The sequence below is a fragment of the Notamacropus eugenii genome, chromosome 1 (genome assembly GCF_028372415.1).
Source record: "Notamacropus eugenii isolate mMacEug1 chromosome 1, mMacEug1.pri_v2, whole genome shotgun sequence".
Taxonomy (NCBI): Eukaryota; Metazoa; Chordata; class Mammalia; order Diprotodontia; family Macropodidae; genus Notamacropus; species Notamacropus eugenii.
In genome coordinates this window covers 384,658,980-384,685,262 of record NC_092872.1, presented here as the reverse complement: position 1 = coordinate 384,685,262, position 26,283 = coordinate 384,658,980, and the positions used below count along the sequence as shown (strand labels likewise).

The 26,283-nt window shown below is 35.8% G+C and overlaps 1 protein-coding gene across 2 annotated transcripts in view; it reads right to left on the bottom strand.

Annotated features, from left to right (window-relative positions):
• SGCD (sarcoglycan delta) overlaps positions 1–26,283 on the bottom strand; it is a 1,338,077-nt gene that overhangs the window by 1,075,320 nt on the left and 236,474 nt on the right. The window contains exons 1-2 of one of the 2 annotated variants that reach the window (XM_072630830.1): positions 21,418–21,449; positions 17,831–17,927 (exon numbers count right to left, since the gene is read on the bottom strand). The gene's annotated coding sequence lies outside the window, so the exon portion shown is untranslated. Of the gene's footprint in view, positions 1–17,830; positions 17,928–21,417; positions 21,450–26,283 lie in introns of those variants that run through there. The other variant, XM_072630829.1, reaches the window with a different exon arrangement.

The following is a 26,283-nucleotide window of genomic DNA, read 5'->3' as shown; positions in this document are numbered from 1 at the left end:
CTCTGTCTCTCTCATTCTTTGTCTCTAGCTCACTCTTTCGCATACACAGACACAGACACATACACGTGTGTGCATATGCGGTGTATGCTAACCAAATCTATGACAATATGACTTGATATTGACATCTGGCTCTTAACTTAGCAAGACATTTTAATATCCATTTTCTCTGCTGATCCTCATAGCAATCTTGTGATACCTATTGGCAGGGCAGATATTATTAATGGTGATTTGCCAATAAGTAAAGTGAAGCTCAGAGATATTGAGCCACTTGCCTATGGTCACAAAACAAATAGTTGAAGACATGAAAATAAAATACAAGGTGTCCTGGCTTATGGTCTCTTGACCTTTTCACCTGACTTCACCAATTCAGGTATAGTGATCACATGGAGAACTTTGGAATTCTCCACATATTTTCATTTGCTTTGAATCAAACAAGCTTTTTCCCCCTAAGACTTTTAGAGCTTCTTGGATTCCTCTACCCAACCTCCTTTATATTATTGTGAATTTATTTTTCTCAAATGCACTCAGTCTTCAGAAATGACTATCTAGGAAATGATTCAAAATATCAAGATACCCAGAAACCTATTCTGCTTTGAAAGTAAAGTCACTACTGTGAAGTTATTTTATGCACATAATCTGTTTCTTTCATTGGGCAGCTTTTTCAGTCCATGTCCCATGCTTTATTTTAGTCATTGAGAGGCAGCTTAGTAGAAGAGATAGAGGACACCAGGACTTTGAGTTAGATCTGAACCCAAATTCTGCCTTTGAAACGTCCAGTGGAGAAGTAGAAAGAGGGCTGGATTTGGAATGAGTGGACTTGAGTTCAAGTCCTAGCTCTCTCTGCCTCTTTCTGACTGTACAAACTTGGATAAGTCACTTGGACTCTCTGAACCTCAAATTCCTCATCAATGAAATCAGGGAGTTAGATTAGATAACCTAGATTTAAGGTCCTATGACTTATTTAGCTATACAACCACAAGCAAGTCACTTAAAAATCTATGAACTGCACACAGTTCTCTAAGATATCTACTTTTCAATAGTACCAGAGAAATCACAGTTCATTAGAACAAGGACTGGACCTGTGCCATGGTGCAGAGGACAGAATATTAGGCCTGAAGCTATGAAGACCTGAATCCAAGTCTCACTTCAGATACTTATTATCTGTGTAGCCCTGATCAAGTCATTTAATCACCACCATTTTATTTGTAAAATGACAATACTATTAGAACCTACCTCCCAGGGTTGCTGTGAGGATAAATGTGATATCTTTAATGCTCCTTGCAAACTTTAAAGCACTTCATAAATTCTAGCAATTATTATTCTTGCCATTATTGTTATCACTAGTAACTTATTCGGACACTTACAAATTGTTGTGATCCTGGGCAAACCACCCAATAACTTCCTGCAGTCTGCTTTCTCATCTGTAAAATGGGGATAATTATTGCATCTCTCTGGCAGGGTTTTTGTGAGAATCAAAAGGGATAACACATGCAAAGAGCTCTGTATACCTTAAAAGACTATATAAATTCTTTCCATTATTATCAATATATGTCATTTTTCTTCTCTGCAACTTGCAGTCTAAGGGCTCATCTAGAATAGGGCTTCTTAAACTTGATCTACTTGAGACCCCTTCAGTACTTCTAAAACTGTGGGTCATGATGGGGCATGACCCGCAGTTTAAGAAGTGCTGGTTTAGCACACTGGGAGGTCTCTAGTCACTACACCACCCTATATCTCACAGATCAGACCCATTATTCTTTGAAATATTACATTCCTTAAGATGAACATTATCAGTTGCCTAGATAGTAAAAATTAAGGGTCTCCTAGGGCAAGGGAATAGTTCTAATAAAAGAACAGGAAGACTATCACAAATTCAGGTATAATCTGTATAACTAAGTTCAGATTACCAGGTCAATTTGCTGATCACCACCAGAGAGAGCACTCATCCCTGTCCTCCAGCTCCTGATCCATCCAAAGTTGCCCAAGAAGTGATCAGTCAGGCTTTACTTCTGTTGACTTCGAATGTGGGTTAAGGATATCCCCTTCTTTTCTGACTGAAATGATTTGGACAACTTTTACCTATGCCAGTTATTTTCTATCAACAGACTTCCATTTGTAGTTGACAATTATATTCATATCTGTGGGGTACAAAACTTCCCCCAAAACCAACTGCACAAAATTCAAAAATCTAACATCACTACACCCATACCAATTTTTGAAGGCAAGGAGTAATCACTCATTTCTTCTATGTAGTCAACCCACTTTTTCACTCCTCTGAAGCCTCAGCCTTGGTTGGAGGTGACTCTGGAATCACAAAGGATAACATAGAAAGTCCTCAGATAAGTGCTGAGGCTTCCATCTAAGGACCAGTCTGGCTAATGTTGGAGGTCCTTGTGAAGATAAAGTAGTACACCATATATTTCAATTTTCTGGTCATAGTAATGTAAGACCATCAGCTAAAATACTGAAGTCTGTGCTCTGCACTGTTGAAGGGAGTACCAATACAAATTAAAGTCTTTCAAGAACAGTGTGTTTATGTTAGCCTAAGGTGTCTATCTCATGTAATGTGCTCAGAGTCATTGCTAACTCTGGCCACAGAGGATCTTTGGGACCTGTTTCCAGGACTGTTGTGGTGCTAAAAGGACTTTGTGTTTGGGGAAAAACTCACCAAACCCTTAGTGGTCCCTTGGTCCCTCTATCCCTCACCTAGAGACAACAAGGATAGAGGTGGAATACTGTATCAGTTAAAGGAAGAGGCAATTTCCAGATATCTCTACATAGCCAGGTACCTCACCTCCACAATTTCAGGTTCCCTTTCCCCTAGGGAGCCTTCCCTCCTTCATCTGCTTCTCCCATGTTCTTAATTCAAAAAAAATTTTTGACCACGTTTTCCATCAGAATTCCTGAGTTTCTTAGAGGTAGGAAGAAAGCAAAGCAAAACTCAGTCTCTTTCAAATGAAATTTCCCAGAAACCCACACAGACAGTCTCTGTCTCAAAAGCCCACTACATAAGCATTCAAGTAGAGCAGCCCCCAATCTAGCAATGCATTGTGGAAACAAGATACAGACAGACACAGCCAGAAAAGCCTGAATGTGTTTAGGGAATCTGGCAAACAGAGTTCACCTCTCACAGGGCTTCAGGCTCCAAATCAAATCAAAAGTCTACAACACAATACATCTCACCTCCGGTAGCTATATGATCTGAAACGTTTCCAGGAAGCAGAGGACCTCTAGAACAGTTTCATCAATGGCCACTCCAGGCCAAACTGCCAGGGCAGGATTGTTAAAGATTCAGATTCTTTCATGAAGTAAGTCAATGTCCACTGAATTAAAAGGGGAAAAAAAGAAACATTCCCAAAATGTGCTGAAGCATTGCTTCTGTGTCACACAGTCAGGGTTGACTAGAAAGACACAGGTCTGCTGACCACTCCAGGAAGCCACTATGATCACTGAAATTCCTAGCAAAAGCCTAAGCCTGACTGGGATGCTGAGAGGCAGAGTTTCAAACAACCTCAGATTCTCCAAATAGTGGCTGCTGCCATAAATCAACAAAAGGATCTCTAAAATGTCGACAATGTAGTAATGACTATTGGCTATATAATGGATTGAGTTTGGGATTGTGTTTTCTAGCCATTTTTAGTTATTTTTTCCTAGTCTGTCTGGAAAGATGGGCTCTTTCATTATGTCCTATACCTCTATGATAGTTTCAGAGTCTCACCTACCAGACTGGAAGATGTTTGAGCACAAGAAGCTGAATTTATTTATCTTTATATCATGCATAGGCCCTGTAGGGTCCAGGGCCTTAAATTCAGGGAGCAACTAATTATGATGACCAGACTGAATCAAGCTTACCTTGCCATCAATCAATCAATAAACAGTTCTCACAATGTACCAAACCCTGTGCTAATCGCCTAGGATGCACAACAAAAGCCAAAAACAGTCCTGCCTTCAAAGGGCTTACCAAACATAAAGGGTTTATATGAACATAATTAAATACAAATCAGATATGTATATATAAAATCTCCCTGCTCTCTCCCTCTCTGCCTCTCCTTTTCTCTCCCTCTCTCTGTCCTTCTCTATCTACCTCTCCTTTCTATCTCTCCCTTCCTTCCTTCCTTCCTTCCTTCCTTCCTTCCTTCCTTCCTTCCTTCCTTCCTTCCTTCCTTCTTTCCTTCCTTCCTTCCTTCCTTCCTTCCTTCCTTCCTTCCTTCCTTCCTTCCTTCCTTCCTTCCTTCCTTCCTTCCTTCCTTTCTTCTTTCCTTCCTTCCTTCTCCCATCCCTCTCTCTCTTTCTTTCTCTATATATCTATACATATGGGCAGCTAGGTGGTGCAGTGGATATAGGAGGAGTCAGGAGGACCTGAGTTCAAATCTCACCTCAGACACTTCACACTCACTAGCTGTGTAACCTTGAGCAAGTCACTTAACCCCAATTGCCTCATCCTGGGTAATCTCCAGTCATCCTGATGAATATCTGGTCACTGGATTCAGATGGTTCTGGAGGAGAAGTGAGGCTGGTGACCTGCACAGTCCTCCCTCACTCAAAACAAAGTCAAGTGCAAGTCATGCCATTATTTCTCTGATGGCATGGTCTTCTTCAGCAACAAAGGGTGAACACACACACATCTATACATATATCCATATATCCATATATATAAAATTTCATTTTTTGGGAATTCAATGAGTGGACCTTTGTTGCTCCTTTCTAACCAATTCCATCTCTTCCATCCAGGGAAGAGGATGCAGAATAAGAAGATGAGTAAGGCAGGAAGGGGCTAAGTTGTAAAGAGAAATAAATGACACATTATAAAAATCATTGGGATGCCCACTGTCAAAAACAAAGCACAACAACATGTAACATAAACAACGAATTTGCATAAATGAATTAGTAATATTCATTTATTCTACCAAGATTTATGAAGTACCAGTTATATGCAAAAGTCCATTTACTCTATGATAAACGAAGTTGATTTTTATCCATGTTAGTTATCCAGATACAATGAAAAAAATCAGTGTATTATACAGATACTTTGCTCATGCAAGGCCACAAATCCAGAAAATACAAACATTCAAGTAAGTAAGTAGTAGAGTCAATATCTGGACTCATGAGTCAAACAGAAATTCAGAAGTGTGGAGTTCTGTGTAGTCCAACATCTAAGTGATTGATTCAATTTTTTCAAATTTATTCTAGGTTTTTATCATTCAGACAAAACCCCGCCCTTGTTTTCATCAGGTATTCTTTGGAAGAATTAAATTACAAGACACAATGTGTCCCAAAAGCTTTCACACATTTTTAAGCTTAAATAGCTATTCATTAACTATTAAGCTTAAAGAACCTTCATTAATATCTATTAATTAATAACTATTTGTCATGTTCTTAAATAACTTTAATTAATAGCTATTTAATAGTGTTGATAACATAAAACTATATGGAGATTTTTGAGATACTGGTGTATATGTATATATATTTTAAAATTAACATTAATCTAGCCATATATCTAACCATATATATTTCTAAATTAACATCAATCTAACCAGAAGAGACAGAGACATAGAGACACGGATTGAGAGATAGGGAAAAAAGACACAGAGAGACAGAGACACAGGGAAAACTATAAGAGATGAACTCCTTTACTCCTGCCCTCCACCCACACACCAGGGTATCATTACTGAATTCTCTCTTCCAGGTCCCTAAATTGTTCCCTAGGGACCTGAGACAGATAATATGCTTCCTAGTGGGAATGCAATATTTCTTCCTGGTATAATCAGGTCTCATAGGTTATTCCAAACAATAACACGAAGCCTCATATGTAACACATTCTAAATAATGATGATGATGATAGCTAAAATTTTATATAACACTTTCTATGTGTCAGGGACTATATTAAACACTATAATTATTATATCAAATAACCCTCACAACAACTCTGGGAGGCAGATACTATTAGTGCTCTTATTTTGCAGAAAAAATGGTTAAGGGATTACTCTCTACGATGACACAAAACAATAACCAAACAATAGCTAGCACATTATAGCGTTATGTATCATCTGTTTGATCCTCACAGTGACCGCTATGAGGTTGATAATGTAAGTAAGCATCACCATTTCCAGTTGAGAGATAAACAAAGAAGCTCAGAAAATTTAAAAAGACTTGCCCAAGACCTCACAGAAATCACATGGTAGAGCCAGGACCCACAAGCCAAACCAAAGTTCAGGATGAGCTCTGGTGGTTAAATTCAGATAGTTCATATGCTGGAGAATTCTTCAATCACAGTAGTTTTGCTAGAGATTTTTACTCTCCTTCACTGATGGCAGTCTCTTCAGCTCCATGTCTTATATCGTTACTGCCCTTTCATCTGCTACATATGGACCAACTGTCTGTGTAAAGGACTGTGCTTAACTCTGACCACTTAAAAATTTGATCTTCACACGAGGGAGATGTTATAGGAGCTTAGTCAACTAATGGTTGTTAACCTATTGAAACCAAGTCCCTGGGGAACTCTTCCTTTCTCTGACTCTGACCATTCAGGACTTTTGATATTCTCACATGGGGCCTCAGAAGTGCTTCACACAGAGACAAGGATGTGCTGGAGTCATCTCTTACTGGCTTGATTGTTAAATTTTCAGGGTAAGAATATATTCCAGAATTGGCAAATGTTACAAATTAGGACTCAGATGATCTAGACCAGTGGTGTCAAACAAATAGAAATGGATCCCTACAGAAGCATATTGGCTTAGAAAATCACACAGAGACATTATCTATGTTGTATTGTATTTCTTTTATTATTTTTAAAATATTTTCCAATTACATATTAGTCTGGTTTGGTACCCTTCAGGACTTTTTCATACCTGTGGTTCAAACTTGAGAAAAAGATAGAAAAAATGTTAAAAAATGATGATTAAACTTCAGCATCTTCTTTTTAGAGCCAATTCATAAATATTTACCAGCATAGCCATGGTTATGGATCAGAGGCAGAATATTCCTGTTCCCTGTTCCTTTTCCACTGATAATAGAACTCATCCCTGCAGTAGAGAAACAACCAATTCCTTCGGAATCTCAAAGTCAATACAGGCACTAAAACAAATATATGCATTTTAAAAATTAAATTTAAGATATTCCCAGCAATAAGATATATAGGAAATGGGGTCTATCTTGGCCTACAAGAAAATAGAAGTAGAAGGGGATAAGAGAGGGGGCTGATAGAAGGGAAGACAGATTAGGGGCAAGGGGTAAACAGAATGGATGTCATCTCAGGGTAGGTGAAGGGAAGAGATGTGGAGAAAATTTGGAATGCAAATTCTTGCGGAAGTGAACGTTAAAAATTAAAAACAAATCAATTAATTAATTATTAAAATAAATATCACCTATAAAAAGAAAGAAAAGAATAAAAACAAAGGACTAAAAAATAATATTTTCAGCTCCAAATTCTCTCCCTCCTCCATTCCATCTCCCACCCATTGATAGGGCAAAAACTACAATGCCAATTGAGCATATGAAGATAGAGCATGTAGATTTAGAGTCAGAGAGCACTCATTTAAATCTCACCTCTGCTATTTTCTTACTTGTGTGACTAAGAGCAAATTACTGTAACTCCCTGCATCTTATTTTCCTCTTCTGTGAAATAAGGGGGTTAGAAGAGGTTCTTTCTAAAGCTAAATCAATGATCCTATGACTAAATGACCTCTGAAGTCTCTTATTGCTCCAAGTCCTTTGGTCCTATCACCGGTCTACATCCTCTTGGTTATGTGTAGGATACTGCAAGTTAGAGATAGCAAATGAGATTCATATCGAGGTTTCAGTTGGATTGCTTGAGCATGGAGATCACAGTTCTATATCTTTAGACTCAGAGATTTTATGATTCTATCTCCTTTGATAATCATCTTGTTTTCTGTGTCACTGGAAGACAGAATTAGGACCAATGGGAGAAAAAGGTATGAAGTTTGTGATAAAGAAAAGTTTCTTAACAATCAGTGTTTTCCCATACTGGAATGTATTACTTTGGTGGGTAATGAGTTTCCCCTCATTGCTCGGCGACCATTTGTTATAAATTTTATAGATGGGACTTAAGTTTAGGGGAGGTAAAAAGTGGGGACATAGTGTTATTACAGGGGCTGCATATGAAGATGTGGGTCAGTAGGCTTGGGGGCAGAGGAGCTTGTGGACTGAAGTGGTATTTTGATTATAGAGTGCCTCAGGATAGAATCACAAGGGTTGAAGTCTGTATATCCCCTCCATCACATTATAAAATCCTTCAGGACTCTGATTTTACCCTGTTCATGTTTCTGTTCCATATGGCATAACCTCTCATACACAAGAGTTGCTAAATTTTTTGAATGAATTATTAAAGTTGAAGAGATCCTTGGTAGGAGGTTTGGTGATGCCAGAAAACCCTCCAACTTGCCCAACCTGATCAAGCTATTTTGTTTCAGAATGACCATTATATTCTCGTAGAAAAATCTCCCCAGATATGGAATCAGAGGACCTAAGGTCCAAAAGCAAGTCTGTTATTTATTGTTCGACTTCAATCAAGTTTCTTCACATCTTTGGGTCTCAGTTTCCTCTTCCATATTAGAGGACTGGAATATATGGTCCCTTTGGACTTCAAATTATGACACCATAATCTTCCAAGATGTGACTGAAATTTATTTTCTATTCTCCTTGTATTATTTCAGGCTTAAATCAGGAAACTAGGAAGATGAGCTCTATGGTCATTTGGAAAGCATCACTGGTCTCACTAATCTTTTATGAATGAAATCAAATATTTAATGAATGTTTGTTTAAATTGTTAACTCTCTTTCAGGAGGTAGAGACCTTTAATGAATAACTGGAAAGACAATTAGGTTAACTACTCATATTCTATTGTCAATCATCCTTAATTCTTGCTTCCTGAATATCCAGTAAGGTGCAGGGACTTGACTTACGTTACCAAGCTTCTCTTGATTGTGCTTTATTATGCAGTTTCAAATTTCTTTCCCACTTCCATTCAAAGATAAATATTAATGCTAAATATTTTCACATCAGAAATCTGAAACTGTTCATATGCATGGAAGTGTCAGACGGGATGCCCTTCTTTTAAGGAAAAAAAGAACAATCCGAAAATTATGCAAAGGGACAAAAGTAAAAAAAAAAAGGAAGTAGTTGTTTGCATTTCAAAAGAATCATCTTTATATAAAGAGTCACTGCTAGATTAACAAACCTACCCGACGGTAGTAAGAGCATAAGGAGTAACAAATTGAAACTAAAATTGTGAGAGAGTTATCCATTCATAGATGATCAATCTGAACTAAAAGTTCTTCGAATCATTGATGAAAATTGGAAGGGGCATTGCATTTAAATAGCAAAAGTTGATTTTTTTAAAAAAATGCAATTGTTAATTTTTTGTTTTAAAATTATGAGCATAATCATATGCAAAGATAAGTCTCTAACAGACAAAAAAATGAATATTTTATATGAAACTATGATGTCATAGGTAACCTGCTCTGATTTTTTAAAAAAGCTTACTAAAGACTGCAACAGCCTAACGCTAAGTTCCTGCATTTGAAATTGTTCCTTGTCAGATCCATTCTGACTGAACATTCTCATATCAGACTGAATAATACAAAAAAAAAAACCCAACATCCTCCACTGCCCAACATTTTGCCTACCTTTGGCACTCAGGTACTACTTTGTGGTAAAACTTTTATATGTTTTCTTTATTTAGCTTCCACGAGCCCTTTTTGCAGTGTGTATATATATATATATATATATATATGCACACACACATACACATACATATACATAGACATACATATATACACACATGTATATATATGTGTATGTATGTATATGTGCATGTGTGTATGTATGTATATATATGAATTTATTTATGTGTACAGACACACACACATACTCTACTGTATCTGCCCACCTAGGGGTGCATCAGTTGGGATGTCATCCATTGTATTTATTCAGGCTGTATATGAATATGTATATGAATGATAGGACAAGAATGGCCATTATAGTAAGGGGTCTTTGTATATTTTTAAAAATACATTCATTTTATAGTCTGGCTATCAGTTGTTAGATAACTTGTTATCAAGTATGTTTCTCTATTTGTATTTATCTACTGCATCAATAAATGCTAAAAATAAAGGAAAAACATTAAAAAAAACTTGGTAGTGACATAGTTACAAATTACTTTTTGGTCTCCTCCTGAACTTCTTTTTTGTTTTCTTCTGGGTGTTTTTTGTATATTTTAGTGATGTTCTTTTTATTATTTCTATCATTTTCTACTAATTCATTCCTCTCTCCCTTATAGCAAATAAGCAGAGACAAGCAAAGCAAATCAACACATTGACTATATCAGAAAATGCATGTCTCATTCTATATTTTTAGCCCATTACTTCTCTACCAAGAAGTATGAAGAATTAGATGCAACTTTATAAGACAACATCTATTTTATCAGGTAGGACACATTTGTGAACTCACACTAGTAGTATGCTAAGCCTAGAATTCGAATTATAAGAACCAAACTGACTCTGGGCTCCATCATTTAAGGGCTGTACAATCATGTGAAAGTCACCTAAACTCTCTGAGATTGTTTATTTTTTTTGGATGGGGATTCCTGCCTCAGGTCCCTTCCAACTCAGATTCTGTGATACAGGAAACCTATGGCTTCATAGGTCATAGATCTGAAAGGGACCATAGAGGCCATCTGACCCTATCCCCTCATTATGCAGATGAAGAAACTTAGACTAAAAGGAGTCAAATGACTTGCTCAGTATCATATTGGTAGTCAGAAGCCAAGTCAGACTTTGAAACCAGGCTCTCTGACTCCAAATCCTGTATTCTTTCCACCACATGGCAGCTATATCTCTCCCATCTGACAAAGCTTCTCAACCTATATTAGCAACATGAACCAGGATTATTACTCTCCTAACACTGACATTCCCAATAGCAAATACATGTGGTATATAAAAAAAGATGCATCATACTTATTTTTAATTCTGTATAGTGGACAATATTTTCCCAGCATGACAGGGCACTCCCATAAAAGCCCATTTTGAAAAGTTAAATTCTCTCCTATAAAGAATGAAAGCTTAATGATCCAAATGTGGATTGACACCATTGGGGACGGGAAGGAAATCTCCTACACAAAAAGCACTTGTCTGATTCTGAATGATCAGGATGTTAGATGCTTGTGAGACCTGGCCTTTGGGATCCCTCCTTGATTAATTCCATCCCATTCTACATAAAACATTATTATGTAAGCATTTATATTTATACTGAGAGACAACTATGATATCTCATCATATATCTAGACCTATGACAATTTTTTTATTACAATTTATTTTACATACAGGAATATTGCAGCTCAAAGAGGATAATGACAGTGACAAGGTCATAAGATACTAAGTATTAGAAATGGAATTTGAAACCATTTTCTTTGACTCACAAGACAGAATTCTTTCCACTATACCACGCTAGTTCATTCCCAGGGAAAATTATTACAGTCTTATTTATAGAGTTGGAGGAGACACCACAAATGATCAAATTCAACTTCCAACTGACCAAAAATTACCTCCATACCGTGCGGCCATTAAGGCTCTATTTGAAGACCTTTGGTGAGGTCTTCACTTCACTTTTAGGCAGCTATAATAATCAGAACACCTTTTTTCCTTATAGCCTAATGTATATTTATTACAGCTTTCAATGATTTTTTCCTAGTTCTACCCTCTGGGGCCAAGCAGAATAAACATGTGACAATTCTTCAGATCCTTGAAGACAGCAGTCATATGCACCTTAAGTTACTTCTAATAATTTCCTTCTTCTATACGAGTGATCTCTATTTTCTCTCCTCTTATCACCCTGGATACCTTTTCCAAGAGCTTCAGTTTGTTTCTGTCCTTTCTAAAATGTGGTACATGGAAATAAACACAGTACTCTGGATGTTTACTGCAGAACTAGGATCTCCCTAGTTTGTGATACTATGCCTCTCTTAATGCATCTTCATGTTATATTTGCTTTTTCTGTTGGTGTGTCCCACTATTAACTCATAAGGAGTTTGCAGACCATAAAAAAGAAGAAAAATGTGTTTTCCCCACTCAAACAATCATCTAGCCATGCTTTCCCATTGTACATATGCAGAATTTTACAAGTATATCTAGGGCCTTTCATTGTTACTTTCTGACAATAGCTTTTTCATGTCGATGTTTTTTTGGCATCCTGACTCAATTATACAATGTCATTAACTATACTTCCAAGCATCCGGTTGACTATTTGACAAGCATGCCATTTATGGCTTCATCCATATCACTGAAAAGTAATTTGACAGTAAAGAACCACAGAGATCCCTGGGTAGTTTCCACTAGAGACCTATCTCCAAATTGAAACCTATAAATCTGTGACAACCCTTTAAGTATGCCCATTCAAACAGTTCTAAATCCACTTACTTTAGTATCATTTAACACATATTTCCCCCAAGTAGTTCACAAGGATAACATGAGTGTCTGGTACAAATTGTCCTCTGATATCTACGTATGTTTACAATATTCCTTTCATTTACCAAATTATATTGTTATTTAAGAGACCATGTTTTTGTGTAAAGCATGAGATTTATTACTTGGTTAATTTGTGTCCTCTTTCTGTCCAGGAAGTATAGTACCATGACAGTATTGTTTCTGTTTTTCTTTCCATTGGTCTTTACCTCAATTTTTCTACCACCCTTCCCTTTCTGATTCCTAGACTGTCTTACATGAGTATGTAACATACTATGCTACTCTGTATTACATCCTTTTCTGTTTCTGTAGTGTAGGGTACTCCCTTCCTGTCATGCATGCCGTTCTACCAAGGTTCAACAATAACTATGAAGTTGAATTTGCTTCATGTTAGAATATCTAGTTTACCTTGCTTATTACTCACACTTTCTGCATTTGTTTATAGACATATGAGGTGAAGGGTTTTATTCTCCACTCCTTTCATGTATTTAATCTCCTATGAAATGCAGGGTGTGTAAATTGCTTCTCTCCTTCCCATTAGTTAGCTACTACTATCTATTTTCTTTTAACAGATAAACATAGTGAGATTCTTATTCCCCCTAAGTTTTCAATTAAAGCCCCTTTGGTCAGATTTTCAAGAGCCTAGGCAAATATATTACTGATAATGATTCAATCATCTGTGGCTTGTAAAGCATCTATTTTATGTAACGTCTCCAATACAGTTCTTCTCAAATGTCTCATCATATTATATAAGTGACCTTAGACTCAAAAGTTATGCCAGAGAAACTTAAACCATAATTCAAGATTATCCATTAATCATGGCATGGAGCACTTGTTATCAATACAGGAGGACAAATATTAGGTTATATACAGCTCTGGATGATAGAATAATAAAATAAAAATTTAAAAAATTTATAATTAGATTTTTCCTTTTCCTATAACTTCAAGGGGATGACACTTTATTTATGTGTAGCATTTTATACTTTTCAGAGCACTTTCACTCTCATTACAGGAGGAATTCTTAATCTTGGATCTAGACAACCCCAAAATGTCCATGGATAAATTTCAGGGGATCTATGAACTTGGTTGTGAAAAACACTTCTTTATTTTCACTAACTTTTCACTGACAATTTAGTATCTCCTCAAATTATTTAAAAACATTATTCTGAGAAAGTATCCGTAGGCATTACTAGACTGCCAAATAGTTCCATGACACAAAAAACAATAAGAATCTCTGTCTAAGAAACTTACAACGATAGCCTTATGAGGCAGTCAGAGAAGGTGTTATCCCCATTTGACAGATGAGTAAAAATGAAATATAAAGGACTATGCTGAGCCCAGAATCAACCATTCAACTCCCCTTTCTCTTCTTTTTTTCTTTTTAAACTGCCTTCTCTTTCATTGCTTTGATGGCTTTCAGGTGCTTAGAAAAATGTGGGGTGCGAAAGGCAGATATTTGAGTGTCATTGCTATTTAATTTTAGGTCAAAAGCTCTGGTTTATTCTCTCTGCATATGATACAAACATTACACATTCAGGTCCTTTCTTTAAACAAAGTGACTTTCACATTGACAATAACCAGAGAGAACAGTTAGTTCTGAGTATATATCAAACCCCAGGTGTCAGGACCACAATTCGCTCACCATGTACCTACAGTTTGATGGCAAGGATGTGACCATTATAAAAACTTGCCTTCAGACTGGATTGTATCTACGTACCATTCTGTACTTGTTACATGCTGCGGTTTGTCCTCATTTTTATTCTCCCACCCAACACATGAGGAGGAAGTGTGTCTCTGGCTTCTTGCTATAACCTCGCTTTAATTTTTCTTCCCCATTTATCCAAAAGATGTAATACTCTGTCCCAACATTAATTTAAAACTCAGTAGGTACTTTGAAATAAACTAATTGTACCTTTAATTCAATTTTATTGAGTATTTCTTAAGGACCTATTATGCATTCATTCCTGTACTGGGTGTCACAGGAGATTAAAAAAAAAATAAAAAGAAAGACATACTCCCTGCCCTTAGCTGGGAGGCAGTGCTTGAAATATTTCAGATTTGGAGTCAGAGAACCTAGGTTTGACTCCCCAGTCTCTGTCACTTTGGGCAAATCTTTTCATCTTTCAAGGTCTTAGTTCCTTAATCCATAAAATAAGGGGGTAAAATAGATAAATTAATCAATTAGCATATATTAATCACTTCTCATGTGCCACAAACTATGGTAAACATTAGAGATATAATGACAAAATGAAACAGTCCTTGTCTTCAAGAATTTTACATTCTGCCAAGAAACATGAACAAATGTCAGGATGTATACTTTTAAAAATACAAATTAATTAAAAGGCCATTTAGGAGGTGACATTAGAGATGAGTTTTGAAGAAATCTAGGGATTTTAAGGGGCAACTAGGTGGCACAGTGTATAGAATGTCAGGTCTGATGTTAAGAAGACTCATTTTCCCGAGTTCAAATCTGGCCCCAGGCACCTTTGGCAATTCACACCCTGTTTGCTTCAGTTTCCTCATCTATAAAATGAGCTGGAGAAGAATATGGCAAATCACTTCAATGTCTTTGCATTAAAACTCAAAACGGGGGGATGAAGAGTCAGACGTAAGTAAAATGACTGAATAACAAGGGATTGTAAGGAGTATGCAAAGGTTCAGATGGGAGGTGGAAAGTCATGTACAAAGAAGAGCAATCCAGCTAGTTTTTCAAGACTGTAGACTATGTGAAAGAGAATAAAATGTAATAAGCCTAGAAAGACAGGTTGGAACCATGTTATGAAAGATTAAATTCCAACTCAAAGACTATATTTTATCCTAGAAACAATGGGGAACCTTTAGAGTTTCTTGAGCAGAAGAATAATATCACCAAATCTATTTTTTTTGGTGGGGGGGGAATCATCACTTTGGCAACCATGTGGAAAATGAATTTAAGAGACTTGAGACAGGGATATTAATTGAAAAGTTATCACAACTGTTGAAGGGATAAAGGATGAGATACTGAATTCCATTGTTAGGGTATAAATGGAGAAGAGTGGATAAGTAGGAGAGATGTTAAAGAGGTAGAATCTACAATTCACTGACTGATATGGGGAGGGGAGCAATAATAAATATGGAGAGTAAAGAACTGGAGATGGTTCTAAAGTTTTGAACTTAGGTGACAATAAGAATGATAGAGTCTCTAAAAACAAAATAAGGAAGTTGAGAACATGAATGGGATTGAGGAAAGGATAATCAGTTCTGTTTAAGACATCAAATAATAAAGATCTGAAAGAGACCTCAGAGATAATGGAGTCCATCACTCTTTTTTTAAAGATGAGAAAACCAAGGCACAGAGATGTCAGGTGACCTGCCCTGGATTGTATAGCTCGTCGATGTCTCAGGAAGGATTGGGACCCAGGACTTCAAGTGCAGTTCCCTTTTCCCCTTTGCTAAAATACCTTGTGTTTACTTTCAGAAGCCTGTGGGATATTCAGTACGAAGCATCTAACAGTCAGTTGGTAACATGAGACCAGTGCTAACCAGTTCCTGGTCCTATACAATAGTTCAAGGTTAAGGTTAAATATATTTTTAACTAATCACATAAAAATTTATATATGGTGGATGAGATTTCCACAACGAGCAAAATTTACTACAGAATGTTAAATTGGAAAGCTTACAGGCATCAAACTGGCACAGATTGGTGATGATTCTGTGGAATTTATAGTTACTGAGGAGTATAACATTCTTAGTTCCCTTAATCAGATCATACATCACAGAAGTGATCACTCTTGATGGTTTTAGATGAACAGAAAGACAAACAAGATGCTGAAAGTAAATGCAAGTGTAACTGTAATCCCCACACCATTACCTAGTATCAATCATTAATCATGATGTAGGAAAAAAAAATCCATCATTTTTAGATGCCACTTGGGTCATACCAGTAATATCTACAGATGAGACGATATCATAGAAACAATAGGAAGAAGCTAAGAAAAACAGGACAATTATATTGAGAGGAAACCATTATGGGGATGGGGGGGGTGGGAAAGGGCCACAGCCAGGCTGTATTAAATTATATAATAAAATGTAGTTGTAAAATAACATTGGCTTGGGGGGGGGGGAACTTGATTTCTAGTCCTAGCTCTATGATTAAACAGCTACTTGAATTCATACAAGTGTCATTTACTTGCTCTAGGTATTGGCTTTCTCATCTGTAAAGAACAAGGTTATTTCAGCTAATCTCTAGGGTTCCTCTTTAGCTCCCTAACATTCTATGCATTAAGATCTCCTTCCCATTCTACATGTTTGTGATTTTATGGGTCTTTCCTTAAGCTAAACATCCTAATTTGTACAGGAGGTCACTTGGGAGTTAATCCCCAGAAGAATAAATGTTTTCTGCTGACCCACAAGTCAAAAAGGAGACATAAGCAAGTGCAAGTTTGAAATACTAATAAAAAACCCACCACAAGGATAGCTAGAATGGTGCCTCTACTAACAACTGTGTGTTGTTATCCACAGGGGAAATGTACAGCCTGAATTTTTACAGGTAAGAATAGAAATAACATTTCTAAAAATTTCCTGGTGAGAATACAAATGCAAATGCAGGCTCACTGGCAAGAGAACAACTGTATAAATACATCAAATCCAGAGATACTTAGTAAAGCTGAGTGAGCTGAACTTCAGCTAGATCTCGAATGTAAATAGCAGCTCCCCAGTTCCTCACCCTCACTAGACCACTCCTCATATATATATTTTTAACCATACAACTGGATATCTCTGATTACCTTTACAGGGCTATCATACAAATACCAGTTGTCCTACTACAGATGTATATGAAAAGACTGTATTCCACTCTCAGAAGGGCATTATGTTTTAATGACTGAAGAATAACAATTCTCTTTAGGCTACCCTAATACACACACACACATGCTCATGTACATACAGACACACATACACATATGATAAACCACACCCATCTACTCATCAGTAGTGTTTCAAAACTAATTCTTCAGAGTAGCAGGTTGATGTGGGATAGTGAAAAGGGTACTGGATTTGGACTTGGAAAACATGGCTCTTAATGCAGGCTAGATCACACATTAGCTGGACAAATCTCAGAATTTCAGTTTCCTTATCTATAAAATGGGACTGATATTAATGAAACCAGCACTTGTCACAGTGGCTGACAGATAGCATGTTCTCAATGAATTCTTGTTTGGTCCCTCCCTTCCTCCCCCATTTTCATAGTACTGTTGGGAAGAAAGCATTTTGTAAACTTTATGTAAATATGAAACTGTTGCATAACAGTATTAGTGATGGTACCCATCAATAGGAGCAATGACAGTGATGACCACCAAAGTAAAGACAGAACTCACAAGTGATGAGGCTCTACTTCCAGGTCTATTACTCAGTCATTGTAAGCAGGTGAAGGAGTTGAGTTACTGAAACAACACTCTGCTCCAGTTTCTCCATCTGCAGAATGGGAATGACAAAAAGAAATCTGTTATCTCTGTGTCCAGGAGAAGAAAAGGATTACGCTGTACATACAATAGATTTATCATCCTGTGTCCTTAGGCAAGTTGCTTACACTTTGCTGTATCCGCATCTCTCAATCTTAAATCCTCATGTCCTCATCTTTCAAATCTTTCTCATGGGGTGAGTGTGAGTATCGTATGAAATAAAAAAGGAGAAGCTCTTTGGAAACATGATAAACAAAATGCAGAGAAGTATAGGAAGTCCTTTATGAACTGATATGAAGTGAAGTAAGCAGAACCAAGAAAGCAATGTATATAATTACAATATAAGTGAAAACAATAACAAAACAATTAAGATTGAATGGTATGAAAATGTCAAGACCAAGTTTGACTCCAAAGAAGAGATATGCAAATGTACCTTTTTGTGGGTTGTTGCTGAGGTAGGGGGTTATGGATATGGAACATTTCATACAATGACAGACATTTTTAACATATTGGTTAATTTTGATGAGCTGTTTTTCTCCTTTTTTAATTCTTTACTATAAAGGATGGTTCTGAGAGGGGGAGGAGACCACATTGGGAAATATAGGTGATATAATACATACATACATACATACAGATACATACACACATACATATATACATACGTATATTTATATATAATAATACACACATGTATTTATTTATATACATTTATTTCTAAAACAAAAAAGTGGTAATATAATATATAACTGTAGCCCTAGTCCAAAAGCCTTTGGGCATAGGTCTCTCTATTCATTGGTGGAGATCAACGCCCCACCCCTGTGTGAGGGGAGGACTTGATGAGAGCACCAAGCTCTTCAAATCTCTTCTGGTTCTAAAGTCATTTTGGACACTTCCGGCTTCCAACTTTGAGAAAGAAGATGGAAGATACTAAAACCACTTCATAAATACTACAACAATTTAATAGAAAAATTACTAGAGTTATTAGGGATAGCTTCCTTTTTGCTTTTAAAACTGTCTGTATATTTGCAGGTGTTTTTAAAGGCAAGATTTGAAGATGCTATGACTAAGGAGTTGAAGTGAACCTATGTAATTTTAGATATCAGAATGCCTGAGAAATACTTAAATATTCCCCCAAATCAAGAGATTTTTTTGGTCCTTCCATTGATATAACTCATAGCTTCCATGTATGCTCTTTATGAGTTTTTGTGGCCAAAAGAAATTCAATACTTGGTGGTCAGTCTTCTAATAATTAACCTAATACCAAAGACACCATTCCTTGCATTGCATCACAGGCTATGAGCTAGAAATCAATGCTAACCTTAAAGTCATTCTATGCTAACTCCCTCATTTTACAGATGAGAAAATTGAAGTATAGAGAGGATAAGTGATTTACTCTAGGGCACGCAAGTGATAAGTGGAGAGCTGGGGTTTCAATCCAGTTCTTTTGATTATTCTTTCCACAACAGCATGCCGAGAAGAGGAAACACACTATCCTGTCCAGCCTGGGAAGTAGGCCTTACTTCCCTCTGCTGCCATAGCCATTGAGAAGTCAGGATTATTTATCTACTAAAATGGAGCTTTGTAAGACTTTGGAAGAGGTTAAATAAGAAAGCATAGACAAAAATCTTGCCTTGCAACTCAAAGACAAATTAGCTACATGATCTTGGTCTCTTTTTTGGATCTCAATTTCCTCATCTATAAAATAATAGAGCTACGTTAGATTATCTCTAAGGTGTTGTTGAACACTAAAAGCCTATGATTCAATGATTTTACCTTATTAAAAGGTCTCTCAGTGATTGCTAAATATCTCAAGTGTTAAAGGTCACAGGCAAGGAGTACAATTACCAGAAGTTATAAATAGTTTCAACTGGCATCATTTTCCAGTCATTGCAACATTCTATATGATGCCACTGTACTTAATTCATAAAGACATTTGACTTTAACACAAGTCTCATAAACAAGTGAGCATGGAAAATCATGATGTATGGAATGAAAAATTACTGAGATGTACAAAATAAGACATTTTGACATATTAGAACTCTATACTTTTTTTTAGCAACATGTACTTATTCAAAGTCATCACCTTTAACTTTGCCACTAATATGTAAAAAGATACCTAGAATTAATATTTATTCATTCTGTCAAAAAATAGTACGAACAGTTAATCGACAATTAAAACATATTCTGTTTTTGCTTCATTGGTAAACAATTCGAAATTATGCTTTATGCTCTGATTAGGGGAATTTCCACATGAAAATGATGATTATGTTGGATACTTGATGTGAAATACTTCATAGCATATGATACTACAATCCAGTGTAGATGAAATCAATTCAACTAGCTTCTTTTATCTAGTGTTTCCAAGCTGAAATGGGTCTTACAGGTTATCCATTCTAATTCCTTAATTTTACATCAGAGGAAGCTGAGATACATTGAAGATAAATAAGTGGCCCAATGTCACAAAGGCAGGAAGGGGCACAGCTAGTATTTGAAGGTAAGCGCTCTGACTCTAAATTCAGAATTTTTTAAGCAGAATCAGTGGATAAAAAAGAGTAGACTATAAAACAGGCAGAAAAAAAATTCACATTCCTATGCAGAAATTGGCCCCTGCAAAGGCCATTTTCATCTGCTTCCCCCCTTCTTTCAAAAAAAGTACAACAGTTTTTTTCCGAGCTTGATCAAGGAAGAGTTCGCTTATAGGGATAAACTATTATTCTCCCTATCTTTTTCCAGCATAATGAAAGTACTATTCACTACAGTGGAATTTCTAGGCTCCGCAGAGACATGGAAAACAGAGTTTCTCAACCATGATTTTAAAGAGGGTTACAAAAAAAGAAAAATAGGAGGTGAGAGAAATGTTAGCAACATGGAGGTCCAAAGTGTTATTTGAGAATAATCCCCACCGTGATTATGTGAAAATACAAGGCAAAAATCAAAGCACCTCTGCTTTTAAAAGGCAAAACAGTTTATTTGCCAAATACATTTCCCCCTAAATACACTGAAACTAGGTACTCAGGAAATCTCACCATTATAAGGTTACCTAACTTGCCAGTTTAATGCTTGGAGGAAGTATTAACTAAATTCTCAACAGACTGTTTCCTGATTCTATCCTAGTATTTTCTTTACTTGATTTTGCTGATTTTGTTAAAAACTGTAAACTGTGGTACTTTGAGAATATATTTGCTCAATTTAATAAGATAGAATAGATTTGTTTTTTCTAAAAGTAGGTTGCTGTTAATCTGAAAATCAGTGACCAAGAAGGTAGATTTTGAAGTCAAAACTACACTATGTGTATAATTGACTTTCAGACTTGGGTTCCTTGTTTCACAGAGAAAAATAGATCTGTTGGATTGTACACTGGTTATTACCAAATAAATGGAAATATTTTTATTTAATGAAAATGTTTTCATTCTTAACGTAGAAACATGACACTGCAGTTAGAAAACCCTTAATGATTTGTCTTCTAAATAAAATCAAAAGCCCTCTTAAAAATATAAGCTTACCTATATCCTACAGATTCTAAGATGCATGGATTCAGCATCATCCCCAGCTGAAATTGTAAAAAAGAAAAAAAAAACTTTCAGCATAGTATATGTCTAATTACCATAATAAAACACTATTTAGTGCCAGATATTCTACTAGATACACATAACTCCCACTGACTTAAGTTGCTGATGAGTCAGTTGGCAAGCTTTCTAAATATCATGCACAGGGTTAGACACTGAAAAATAAACCTGTGTCAGTAGCTTTAGCTGGTCACTATTATTATTATTGTGAAACACCTCCAAAGCAAGACACGGAGAATTTTAATTCTTTTATAGTACAAAGACTGTAAGTCAATATCTTAACTATATTTTCATTTAGAAGGAAATTTCAGTGGATCTGTCATTTAAGGGAAGTGAGGATTTCCCACAACACAACTTCCCTGCTGATTCTGTATGACTCATGTACATACTCATGTCTCTCCCAGGGAACTTTCCACTGGGAGTCCACTCAACAATACTGGTTGTATTCCTCTCAGTGCTACAAAACTACCGATGTGGCACATGGACTAGCCATATATTATTTTTAGCTCTAAATACATGATGCACTTCCTCTTTTTCTGTTTTTGTCACTGGATTAATATTTAATATGGCTTCTTTTATACAAGTTATGGTGTGTTGAGCTGCAACCTATTTACACCCACCATATGTCTTCATTGCCTTTTTGATGATTCACAAATTTCATTCTTTGGAGACTGTGTTTCCATGATTCACAGCTATATTATACTGCATGAAAATATTGATACAAAAAAAAATACAAAACAAACAAAAAAAAAACTGGGATTTTTTTGAGGGTAAAATTTAGGGCCATTGAAATTGTTTCCCAAATCAACCAGTTCCGTTTCTTCTCTCCAGTTCTGAGCACAGTTCACTGTCCATCTGTCCTGCATATATGAGAGATACATATATAAATATACTAATAAACTAGCTCAAAATTAGATTCAACAGCTGATCACATCTTAATAGTCATAGGAATGGCTGAAAGGTGCAGAGAATGTAAAATCTCACTCTTTTTGACCATAAAAAATCTGATTCAACAGAGCAAAATCTGGCCTTAAAGACTATCATCCATCCATGTTGATGTTAAGGCTATACAAAATCCCTTAATAGACGCAACAGGGATAGCTTTGTTCAATGAGCATCTATTAATTTTTAACAAAGCATAAAATACGGAGATGAATGCTTTCTGAAGTGATTGCACTGTCATAGGGGATAATCAGCAGAGAGTTCAAATGGCAGAGAGATCCCCTATTTATAATAAAGTCCTCTAGATCTGTTTGCATATGACACTAAGACACCAAGCCAGGTAACATTACAGAGCTTCCTAAATAAAATTCAAAACTGCTTCAAAAAATTTGACTTAACAATTCATGTAGGAGGGGCAGAGTCAAAGTGGTGGAAAGAAGCCGGGAAGTTGCTTGAGCTCTCCCCAGTTTCCCTCAGAAATAATGTTAAATCAAGCCTCTAAATGGATTCTGGAGTGACAGAACCCATAAAAAGATGGAGTGAAACAATCTTCCTGTTGAAGATAACTTAGAAGGACTACAGGAGAGGTCTGTCTCACTTGAGGAAAAGGAGAGCATAGCCCAGAGGAGATTTATCACATAAATTAAATCAGATCTAAGCAATTGAAAAAAAACATCAACTGCTCATGGATGGACTGAGAAAATACAATAAAAATGTCAATTCTGCCTAAGGTAATTTATTTATTCAGTTCCATACCAATCAAACTTACTTCCAAAACACCTTTATTATAGAGCTAGAAAAAATAATTACAACATTCATCTGGAAGAAGGAAAGGTCAAGAATATCAAGGGAATTAAATGAAAATTTAGGGAAAGGAAGCTGGCCTGGCTGTAGGAGATTCAATAATAGATCATAAAGTGGCAGTCATCAAAACTATTTGGTACTGGCTAAGAAATAGTGAATAAGTGAAATGGGTTAGGTACACAGGACACAGTAGCAAATGGTTCTATTGTTAGTAATCTACTGTTTGAAAAACCCAAAGACTCCATTTTCTGGGATAACCATTCACTGTTTCATAAAAACTGTTGGGGCAAAAATGGAAAAATAGTGTAGCAGAAACTAGTCATAGATCAACATCTCACACCATGTATCAAGATAAAGTTAAAATGGGTACATGACTTAGGCAAGGAATAGTTTACCTGTCATTTCTATGAAAAAGGGAAGAATTTATAACCAAAGAAGAGATAGAAAACATTATGAAATGCAAAATGAATTTTTTGATTTCATTAAACTTTCATTTCATTAAATTAAAAAATTTTTGCACAAATAAAATCAACGCAAACAAGATTAAAAGAAAAACAGAAAGCTGGTAAACAATTTGTATAGGCAGTGGTTCTGAAAATGGCCTCATTTCTCAAATATATAGAGAACTGAGACAAATTTATAAGAATATAAATCATTCCCCAAATTGATAAATGTTCAAAGGATATGAGCACTATGTTGTCAGATGAAGAAATCAAATTTATCTATAGTCCTATGAAAAAATGCTTGAAATCATTATTGATTAGAGAAATTAAAGTTAAAACAACTCTGAGGTGCCACCTCACACATATAAGATTGATAAATATGATAGAAAAAGAAAATGATAAATATTGGAGAAGATGTGGGAAAATGGGAACATTATTGCATTGTTGGTGAAGAGGCAAACTTGGAACTATGCACAAAGGACTATAAAACTGTACATACCCTTTGATCTAACAACACCACTACTAGGTCTAAATTGCAAAGGGATCATAAAAAGGTAAAAGGACCCACAAGTCCAAAAATATTTATAGCAGCTCTTTTTGTAGTGGCCAAGAATTGGAAATTGAGGGGATGCTCATCAATTGGGAAATGAATGACTGAACAAGTTGTGGTATATGAATGTAATAGAATGCTATTGTTCTATAAAAAGTGATGAGCAGGTCGAATTCAGAAAAACCTGTAAAGACTTACATGAATTGATGCTGAATGAAGTGAGCAGAACTAGGAGAACATTGCATAAAACAACAGCAACATTGTGCCATGATCAACTGACAGATTTTGCTCTTCTCAGCAATACAATGATTCAAGACATGTTCAACAGACTTATGATGAAAATGCTATCCAAATCCAGAGAAAGAACTATGGGATCTGAAAGCAAACTATTTTAATTTTTTAAATTTTGTTTTGTTTTTCATTCTCATGCTCTTTTCCCTTTTGTTCTGATTTTTCTTTCATAATATAACTAATGTAGAAATATGATTTGCATGATTGTACATGGATAACGTATATCTGATTGCTTGCTGGCTTGGGGGGGTGGGAAGAAAAACAGTTGGAATTCAAAATCTTACAAAATTGAATATTGAAAACATCCTTTACAAGTAACTGGAAAAACATACTATTAACTGGAAAAAAGAATGCATGTCAAACAGCATACAATAAAATGAAAAAAAAGCTATCTAGGAAAAACAATGTTGATGAAGAATGCTTATAGTATGGGTTATACTATGTAGTTTTTAACTGATAAATACAAGATTCTTCATTTGATTTCATCAGACTTTTAAGAACTTCAAAAAAATTTACTCTAAATAGCATTCCCATCTCTCCAAAGCACCATGCAGTGATATAATAAATTCTATACCAGCAAAAGACTAAAGTGCAAGTTCCAGTAGGATCATGGAAAACTTTAGGCAAGTCACTTAATATCTCTGAGACTCTATTACCACATCTAAAATTGAGATACTGAATTAAAATAATCTATAAGGCTTCTTCTACTTAAAAGATTCATTAAATCTACAAGTTTCATGAGCCCCCTCAGGACAGGGAATGTAATGGGCATGCAAATAAAGAGATATTAACATATTAACCTGAATGGCTTCTTTAAAAAAAAAATACATGTATATGTGCGTGTATATGTACACATACATATAAATGTGTATATATACATACATATAAAATTTCTAAAGAAATGTTTAACTTTGACAAGTTTACTTATAGATACTCAAAAACAAAATAAAAACACAACATCAAGCTGCAGTACTTATGTTCTTAACGTACTTAAAAGCTATCTTTAGAAAATTATATTGTTTGCCGTTAGACTAGTAATCCAGTAATAGAGTGTCATTTTAACAGCCCTTATAAACTGATGGACCTAAGGGCAGGAATTTGAAAAGGTTTTTTTCATGCAAACTTATCACAGATGGCATGAAACATTAAACATGAATGGGAAGCTAGATTTAAGATGAGGAAGCTGCTAATGTGGCTGTTTAAAAAACTGAAAAGCAAATGAGTATGTATATGTTGATATATATATATATATATATATATCTATATATGTGTGTGTGTATACGTATAATATATACATGAGTATTGATATAAACCTGTATATGTGCATATGTATATGTGTATGTATATATGTGTTTAAATTTTGTTTCATAAGTAGATTTTCCCCAGCTCCTACAAAATTCAGTCTTATCATCCATTCTATATGTGGTGTTTAAAGTAATTGCTCTTGAATATAGTTAGGTATGTTGTCACTAGCAGAACGATGAGAAGAAAGAGAAGGGAAAAAGAAGAGAAGAATAAGAAAAAGGAAGATGAGGAGGAAGAAGAGGAGAAGGAAAAGGAGGAGGAAGAGAAGAGGAAGAAGAAGAAGGAGGAGTTAGAGGAGGAGGAGAAGGAGAAGAATAGGAAAAAGGAAGGAGGAGGAGAAAGAGAAGGAGGAGGAGGAAGAGAAGAAAAAGAAGAAGAAAGAGTAAGAAGAGGAGGAAGAAAAGGAGAAAGAGGGTAAGGAGAAGAAGAGGAGGAAGAGAAAAAGGAAAAGAAAGAGGAGAAGAGGAA